We start from the raw sequence: 9,035 nt of genomic DNA, 5'->3' as shown, positions 1-9,035 counted from the left end.
CTTTCTGGAAACTTTCTCCTGCCTTGGTTTCCATGTCCTCCTACCCCTCTTATGCTTCTTTGCAAATGTCTGCTGTCTTCCCTTTGTTGACCGAGCCCTTAGCCATGCGTGTTCCCCCAAATGAGGTAAATGGCACATAGGACAATGCAATGGGGCATCACATCCTGCCTCTATGATGTCACTTTGGTTCTAGAATTTACAAGCCCTAGTGTGTCCTCTACCCTGGTGTTGTGATTCCCAATCCTGGATTCGGTCTCTGCCTTCTTTTCACTCTATACACATGATCCATGAACAAGCTCATTTGCTTCCAAGACCATAGTCCTCCCCTATGCTAATGGCTTCCCAATCTGTGCCTCCAACAAGGTTTTTCTACTGAGTTTGACTCTTATCTTACAGGGGCCTGGTGGACACCTATCTGAAGGTCTTGCCTGTATCAGCAGATTCAGCAGGTACTAAATAGAACGATCATTCCCCCCACCCCCACCCACCTTACTTGCCAGTTTATTCACATTCTCACAGTGAATGACACCACTCTCCACCTATGTGATCGAGGTCAAAAGCTGCCTGTCATTTCATACTCTTTTCCCTTCCTTGCAGCCGGGGCCACTCATGTACTAGGAGCTTGTCCATCCCCCCTCCTAAAGCTCTCCAATCTCTCTGCTCATGTCCATCCTTCACTGATGTCCTGAGTTCACTTCACAACTCTGGTCAGCTCCTGTCTGGATTATTCCAATGGCCCCACAAATGACCTCCCTTCTGTAGCCCATGTTCCCAGTCCATCATGAGAGCAGGTAGGTTCAACAGGTGGGTTTTCTGGATTCACCTATGGACTCTATCTTCTGCTATCTGTGCACTCTTGGGCAGTTTCTTCTACTTCTCTCCATTTGCTCATATGTAAGATGGAGACAACAACAGCATCTACCTCAAGGGAGTAGGTGTGAGAAGGGCTGGCGATCACCTGAGTCAGTGCACGTCTGGTACTTGAGACAGCACCTGGCCTACAGTAGGCACTCACTAAATGTTTATTGCTGCCATCATCATCATCATATCCTTCGGCACTGCCAGGTAGAACTTTCGAAAGGAAAAATCTGGTACAATCAGTATCCTACTCAAAATCCTTCAGTTCAAGGGCACCTGGGTGGCTCAGCTAGTTAAGTATCCGACTTCAGTTCAGGTCATGATCTCACAGTTCATGAGTTTGAGCCCTGCATCTTTATGCTGACAGCTCAGAGCCTGGAGTCTGCTTCAGATTCTGTGTCTCCCTCTCTCTCTGCTCCTCCCCCTGTTCATGCTCTTTCTCTGTCTCTCAAAAAAAAGTTAAAAAAATTTTTAAATCCTTCGGTTCCAACAGATATTTGTACATCCATCTTTATTGAAGCATTATTCACAACAGCTAGAAGGTGAAAACAATCCAATTGTCATAAACAAAATGTGGTATATACATGTGAAAGAAATATTATTAAGCCTGCAAAAGGAAGGAAATTCCAATACGTGCTATAACATGAATGAGTCTTGAGGACATTATGTAAATAAAATAATCCAGTCACAAAAGGACAAATACTGCATGATTCGACTATGAGGCACCCAGAAGAGTCAAGTCCCTAGAGACAGAGAGTCATATGGTAACTGCCAGAGGCAAGGGAGGGAGAGCAAATGGAGAATTAGTGTTTCACGGGCTCAGAGTCTTGGTTTGGGAAAATAGGAACGTCCTGGAGATGGAGGGTGGTGATCGTTGCACCATATGAACGTACTTAATGCCATTGAACGGTACACATAAAAATGGTTAAAAACGAAAGTTTTATGTATTTTTTTTTACCACAATGGTAAAGTAAAACTTGAGTGTCTCCGCACTGCCTACGAAGTGGCAACAACACACGTGCGCTCCAAGTCCTTGAGGATGAGTCTCCGCTCCCCTTTTCTGGCCTCATCTGCCACCTCGCCCTGAACTGCAGCCATAAAACACTACTGTGGTCTCTTGGTCCATGAACTTGGACAAGACTCAGCCTCTGCAGGGCTCTGCGGTGCCTCACCCTCCATGTCTGTGATACCTGATTCATGTCCACCTCCTATATATCTGGTCTTACCGACAGACTTTCACTTGGACAATTCAACACATGGAGTTGTGGAATATTGGAGATTACTCTAATTGAGATTACTCTAATAATTACTCTAATTGAAAACAGGTCATCGAGTTACGTGAAAACACACAAGTTTTTGGTGCAGCCAGAATAAAAACCCAGATTTTCTGCCTCCTAATCCTGGACTCCTGATATACTTTGGCAGCCATGGCATCATGAAAAAGCAAGTCCTGGGCTAGGAACAAGGCCAAAGGCTAACATGCAGAGGCCACAGATAGGCCCTCAGAACCACAGAGCTGCCAGGCTGATGGAGAGTCTGTTTTGGGAGACAAGCTTATTCATTTGTTCACTCACTCATTTGCATATCCATCCATCCATCCATCCATCCAACCACCCATCCATCCATCCTCCATCCATTCATCCATCTAGCTAGTCAGCCAGCCAGCCAGCCATCTACTCTTTCATTCATTTGGGAGGCAGCATAGCTAAGGGTCTAGATATGAATTACTTAGTCTAAATTCTATCTCTGCCACCTGTTTGTGTGATCCTAGGCAGGTTATTTGCCTTCCTGTGCCTCATTTTCCTTATCTGTAAAATGGGATAAGAATACTAGTTACTTCATAGGGTGGTCATAAGGAATAAATTGACATGTGTAAAATGCTTAGAACAGTGCCTGGTACATGGTAAGCTGTGTAAGTCTTTGACTCGTCGCTAACCTGAGGGAGACATACCTCTAATCCTGGAAGATGTAATATACAAGCTTGTCTGGCGGAGACCCTTCTCCCCGCCTCTCAGGCATCCCGGGCAGTGATGACGACAGTGTCCGGCAGATGGGCTTGGATTGTGCAGAGTCGAGGAGATGGAGTCACAGGAGACTGTCACTCACCTCCGTCCCGTGTGGCTCCAAGCTTGCAGCTAACCAAGGTAAGTGTGAGATTTCCAACAATAGTTTGATATTATGCAAATAAGACAGCAAGGTTTGTTTTAAAACCATTAGCATAAGTAAAATTTAAAGTTTATGGGTTTTCTAGTGAGAAAGGCAAGAAACAACGCCGGGTGGGAATTTCTGACTCAGCTATGTGGCAAGAGGAGTGAGGAGGCTGTCAGGGAGGAAATGTGCTGCTCTGGGCTGAGTCTGGCCGAGCCTCTGTGTGTCAACCATGGGGAATTTCTCACTGCTCCTGTCTCTCAAAAGCCAGGTGTGTGAAACTCTTCTTAGAATATTAATAAATTAAATGGAAAATTTCCCTTCCTTTCACATAAGCACGTTTCCTAATCATCCACTGATCTGCATCCTCTACACAACAGAAAAGAATTTTATGAAAGGTATTTTTTAGCCACTGCTCATATTGAGTTAAATGGGAGGGGAGTTATTTTCGCAAGCGCCGATAAATATGGCCGATTTCAAATTTTTTCTCTAACTTAAAATATCTTCTACTGCAGTTTCAGGTTGCATGAACATGCTCTGAGTGGCCGTGCACACGTTTTTATGTGCACCTAAGGCTTCATTTGTCTGGGGCAGAGTCCCAGGAGCGCAGTTGCTGGGTCCGCGGCGTGTTCGGCGTTATAAGAATCGCCAGAACGGCTGCGTCATGTTGCATTCCCTCCGGCAATGCGTGCGTGACGCGGCTTCTCTACACCCTTGGTGGCACTTGGTGTAGTCACTATTTTAAACTTCAGCCATTCTGGTCGGTATGGATTGATAGCCTTTTGTGGCCTTAACTTGCATTACCCGAATGGCAGATGACATTGAACATTTCTCACGTGCTCTTTTGCCATCTGTGTGTTCTCTGTGAAGACATGTCATTTCTCCCTTCATGACTTTCGCCCATTTTCTAGTTGGACTGTTTGCTTTCTACTGTTGGCTGTTGAGAGTTCTTTATGTATTGCAGCTACCAATCCGTTATCAGATATGTGGTCTGCTGGTACCTTCTGTCACGCAGTACCTTGTCATTTCATCCTGTAATGGGATCCTTCCGAAAGCAAAGCAGGCGGCCTCATGCATTTCAATGAGGTCAAATTATCCTTTTATGGGTCCTTTTTTGTTTTTGTTTTCATTTTCATTTTTACTATAGTTTGTTGTCAAGTTGGTTTCCATATAACACCCAGTGCTCTTCCCCACAAGTGCCCTCCTCCATGCCCATCACCCCCCCTTCTCTTCTTCCCCTCCCCCATCAGCCCTCAGATTGTTCTCCATATTCAAGAGTCTCTCATGGTTTGTGTCCCTCCCCCTCCCCCAAGGTCCTCTGTTAACTTTCTCCTGTTCCACTTATAAGTGAAAACATATGGTATCTGTCCTCCTCTGTCTGACTTATTTCCCTTAGCATGACACCCTCGAGTTTATGGGTCCTTTTTTGATGTGTAAGAACGCTTCTCCTAGCCCTAGGTCCCAGAGATATTCTCCTATTTTTCCTGACAGTTTTACATTCTTTACATTTACATTTTTTAAGTTCTGTGACTCCATTTTGAGGACGTTTTCATTGTATAAGGTGTGACATTAAGTCAAGGTCCACGTCCATTTTTTTTTTTTGCTTGTGTGTGTCCTGTTGCCCAGCACCATTTGTTGAGAAGACACTTCACCAGGGAATTCCTCCAGGGAATTGCTTTTGTAGTTGGGTCACAAAGAGTTCCATCTTTTGATCACAGACATGCGCAGCAGTGTTTGTTTCTGAAGACAAATGCAAGGTCAAATACTGAGTGTTTTCCTTCTGTGTCTTCCTCTTTATCAACACTGAAGGTTTCCATGAGGGGGTAGGCTGGCCGTGAAGGTGCTTTATGTAGCAGGAGAGGGGCAGTGTAACAAAGACGGTAAGACAGGTCCGTATGCATCATGTAACCGTTTAAGAAGCTTCAAACCCATGCTGAGCCCCTTCCAAGGCAGTCACCTTCAGACTGTTTCTCAAACCCTGAGCCCTTTCTGTGAACTCCTTTTACAGCCAGGATGACTGAAGAAAATTAGTACTCCTAGTGTTGTCTTGCTTTTATTACTATTTTTTAATGTTTATTTATTTTTGAGAGAAAGAGAGCATGTATAACAGTGGGGGAGGGGCAGAGAGAGAGGGAGACAGAATCCGAAGCAGGCTCCAGGCTCAAAGCTGTCAGCCCAGAGCCCAACACGGGGCTTGATGTCACAAACTGCAAGATCATGACTTGAGCAGAAGTCAGATGCTTAACTAAGCCACCCAGACACCCTTTTTAAAAATCATAGTTGGTATTTCCTGTCCTGATTAACCCTACCTTTCCCGTTATTCACAGGTTGGCTTTTGCAGGGTCACCAGGGTCATGTAGCTGTGAGTAGGATAAGGTTTCACAGTGACGGGCTTTGCTACTTACTAGTCAGATGATTCAGGAGGAGTTACGCACTGAGCGAAGTCTCCATTGCATAGCTGTAGAATAGACTCAGGGACACAGTGAGAACTAAGGAAGCTATAAATCCAGGGAGCATAGAACAATGCCTAACATATAATAAATATTGAAGAAATGAAACCGAGTGTTGTTAGCCCTTTACTGCTTTGAAAAGTTAAATCCTTGTAAGAGAGGATATTCAAAATTTATGGCAGAGAGGCTCCTAAGGTAATTCCATAAGGCACAACAGAAAATGTTCTGAGCCGTGTGAGCTGACTACTTTGAATGGGTGAACTCTCATGGGCTAGGTGATGTTTGGCATGATTGTCGATGAAGTATTTCGGTGATAAACACAAAACTCAGGTAGCGGTGAGCTCTGGGGAGGGCAGGAGGCTGGGACTGGCCAGGAGCAGACACAGAGGGGGACGGCGCCGGGAATGGGCCAGCCAAGTTGGGTGGTGAACCGATGGGAGTTTGTTTCACTAATACACACGACACAAATTCTTTCAGATAATCCTATGCTACATGATAAGTTTCCTTAAGAATTAGTCTCAGGGAGTCCTAGTCATACTTGATGCATTTATATATGGTAGTCACATAGATGTGTAAAACACAAAAGTCAATTTAGTTCCACAAATTTCTATTAAATTCCTCATGACTGAGGGATGACACTGGCATTTACTGCATGAAAGCCAGGGATGCAGGGTGACCTGCAATGTTTGGGACAATGGAAACAGTATTTCAGAGAAAACTACCGCACCAGAAGCGATGCTGCTACTCTTGGCCATGCAGCGCACCGCTGGTAGCAGTCATCATGCTCAGCTCCCGATCCTGACTGCCAATACTCTCTTTGCTAAAAAGGAATCTGGGCTCACTGGAGAAATGGCTGCTTTGCTGGGAACAGACAAGCTGAACTTGGGTCATCTTGTGCCAGTGTGCTGTTGGTCAAACACACAAACCAGCAATCCTGTGCTTGGGTTTTTACCTAAGAGAAATGAAAATTATGTCCGAAGCAAGACTTTTTTGTATGCAAGTTTCATAGAGCTTTATTCTCCCTAACCTCAAGCTGGAAACAACCTGAATCCACAGGTGAACAGATAAACAACTTGTGGTGTATTTGACAGGGCAGTGCTACTCAGAAATAATAAGGAATGGGTGTGCCTAGCAATGGGAATAAATCTCAAAAACCCTATGCAGAGTGGAAAGATAACAGACACAGAAGACCCCACACTGTATTCCTCCATTTATGTGAAATTCGAGAAAGACAAAACTGATCAATGCTGATGAAAGCAGATAATGCAGAGTGAATGTGGGCACAAAAGTTTGTGGGTGCCGGAAATTGTCTCTGTGATGGTGGCAAAGGTCACACAGGTATACACCTTTGTCAGAGCTGCTGGACTCCACAGGTATGGTGGGTACATTTCATTTTCTCTAAATAATATTACACTGAAGTTGGTTTTTTAAGGACAAATAGGGAAGCTAAAAAGACAGTAAAGGCACCTAATGGGCTTTCTGTGGTCAAACGAGAATTTGAGCATGTGTGTGTATATGTGTGTGTGTGTGTGTGTGTGTGTGTGTGTTTGTATGATAGAGACAGACACACAGAGAGAGAGAGAGAGAGAGAGAAGCTTACCTTTATTTAGGGATCCCTATGTAAAATGGAAACATACAAAGAAATATAAGGACATGCGTGTCCGTGAAGCCAGTGGTTGTGGGTGAAGGAGGGAGCCCAGGCTGGGCTTTTGGAGGTACTGATAATGCTCTACTACTTGATCCAGGTCATGATTATATCTGCTGTTTACTTTATAACAATCCGTTAAACTGCACACCTCTGTATGGATGTTATATTTCACAATACAAACTGCATCTTCTGTGTTCAGAGAGACAGCAACAATCCAAGTCACCCTTCTAAAAATACTTTCAATCCATTGATTCCATTTCCCTAATCAAAGCGCCTATTAAATCTAACAAGGGGCGATGCATGCATAATTAAAAATAGAATTGATTCTTACATAAATGTTATCGAGAGAGCCATTTTTAAAAATAGAGATAAGGCCTCTTCAATAATCCAAGATAAAAAATCTCAAGTTGCTGAAAGAGCGGGAACTCAATACTAAATGATCTCTCCTCGTTCAAGAAGGCTTCCCAAATCCCTCCAGCTGTAAATTGTGTGCTCTTTTCTAAGAATGGAAAGGAAGAAATGGAACGGAGAGCCTCCCTCGTCTGAATGAACATCCCCCTCTCACTTGGGGTCTTCAGTGGGTGGCTTTCTCAAGCTCCCTCTGAAAATACTGATTAAGTTATCAAAAGAAATTTGATTTTCACAAGAAAGGAATTTGAGTAGAAGCTTGAGGAGAACTGATTAGAGTCTAATGCTTCCCCCCGTTGGTGCCAGCCCCCCCCACCGCCCCCGCAGCGCCTGTGTGGTGTAATTGACGCACAGCCCCGTTGGTCCATCGTTGGTCCATCGTGGCTTCCTCCCTCCTGCTCAGTGGGGGTCTGGTACTTCCCTATCATTACCTTGATAATAAAAGGCCGAGGGATCACAATTGAAAATAACAGCCCCATTCCATTTCTCCCAGCTCAGTCTTGGGTGAAAACCTTTCCATCTTCAGGGTTTTTGTTTTCCTCCCTTCATTTTAATACATTTATTCCACTTTGCCCAGAGAATTATTTCAGTCTCAGACAACTCTTATTTATTCATTCTTATGGATGAAAGCAGAAGCCTGGATAATGCAAAATGATACAAATCCAGAAACCTTTTAGATTTGACTTTCAAATGTGGGCTTGTACTTACATTTGATTATGTGTATGTTTAATATTTTGAAGATTCAATTCAGACAAAATAAATGAGTCACAGGATAAGAATCTAGCTGGAAAAAGTGTCCGGAACCCCATTCCTTAGCCAAAGTTTAGCCCCAGGGGACAGACGGTCTGACCCTTGACACAAGACAGATGGAGACCCGTCTAAACGCATAGACTTTCTAGCCTGAAGCTGGGTTCGGGGAGCACTGGCTTCCTGGAACATTCTGGGTGTCCTATTCACCCCCCCTCCATGCTTCTCATTGTCTTAGGTCAAGTATAATACATGCTGCTAATATCAGAAAGGAGACTTCACCACCAGAAAGACTGCTTTATGCGGCTGCAAAGATTTGCAGAATCTTTCCTCCCAGTCAACCCTGAGTTTCAGTTCTGGGCACAGGTTCCACTCACACTCAAGGGGGGCAAATTATCCACCATGAAGCCAGAATCATGGGGGGCCCATCCTAGAGTTTGATCACAGCACGACTATATGTAGAACTAGTCTGTCCACCACAATGGACATACCAAGTGGGTAAAGACTGCAAAAGAACCAACAGTAACACAATTGCAAGCCACCTGCCCTGAGGGGTATCTCTGGATTTTTCCCTCCCGAAGTCTAACCATGTTGTGTGCCCTTGACCTGACCTGGTAAACTGGGATCTCTGTGAAGACGCTCACCACGGTCCTTCCCAGCTTCCTTCTCTCCTGTGCATCTTCCTTTATAAATGCTACAGAGTCAATGGGCACTTACTTTGTAGCAAAGGTTTGTGCTGGGATTTGACCTCTGGGAGAGAATGGAGGCTCCTGGCA

The 9,035-nt window shown here is 44.5% G+C and overlaps 1 long non-coding RNA gene across 3 annotated transcripts; it reads left to right on the top strand.

Annotated features, from left to right (window-relative positions):
* The first annotated feature begins 231 nt into the window (after positions 1-231).
* Positions 232-2,981, top strand: LOC115288954. Of its 3 annotated transcripts, none has more exons than XR_003907288.1 (3): positions 232-449; positions 598-791; positions 2,874-2,981. It is a non-coding gene; the product is annotated as an uncharacterized LOC115288954 (long non-coding RNA). The 3 variants fall into 3 exon arrangements; XR_003907289.1 differs by lacking the exon at positions 2,874-2,981 and adding an exon at positions 1,830-1,845; XR_003907287.1 differs by lacking the exon at positions 2,874-2,981 and adding an exon at positions 1,352-1,805.
* Positions 2,982-9,035: the final 6,054 nt, after the last annotated feature.

The sequence above is a fragment of the Suricata suricatta genome, chromosome 4 (assembly GCF_006229205.1).
Source record: "Suricata suricatta isolate VVHF042 chromosome 4, meerkat_22Aug2017_6uvM2_HiC, whole genome shotgun sequence".
NCBI lineage: Eukaryota > Metazoa > Chordata > Mammalia > Carnivora > Herpestidae > Suricata > Suricata suricatta.
The sequence above is the reverse complement of the archived record's forward strand: the minus strand, read 5'-3'. Positions and strand labels throughout refer to the sequence as shown.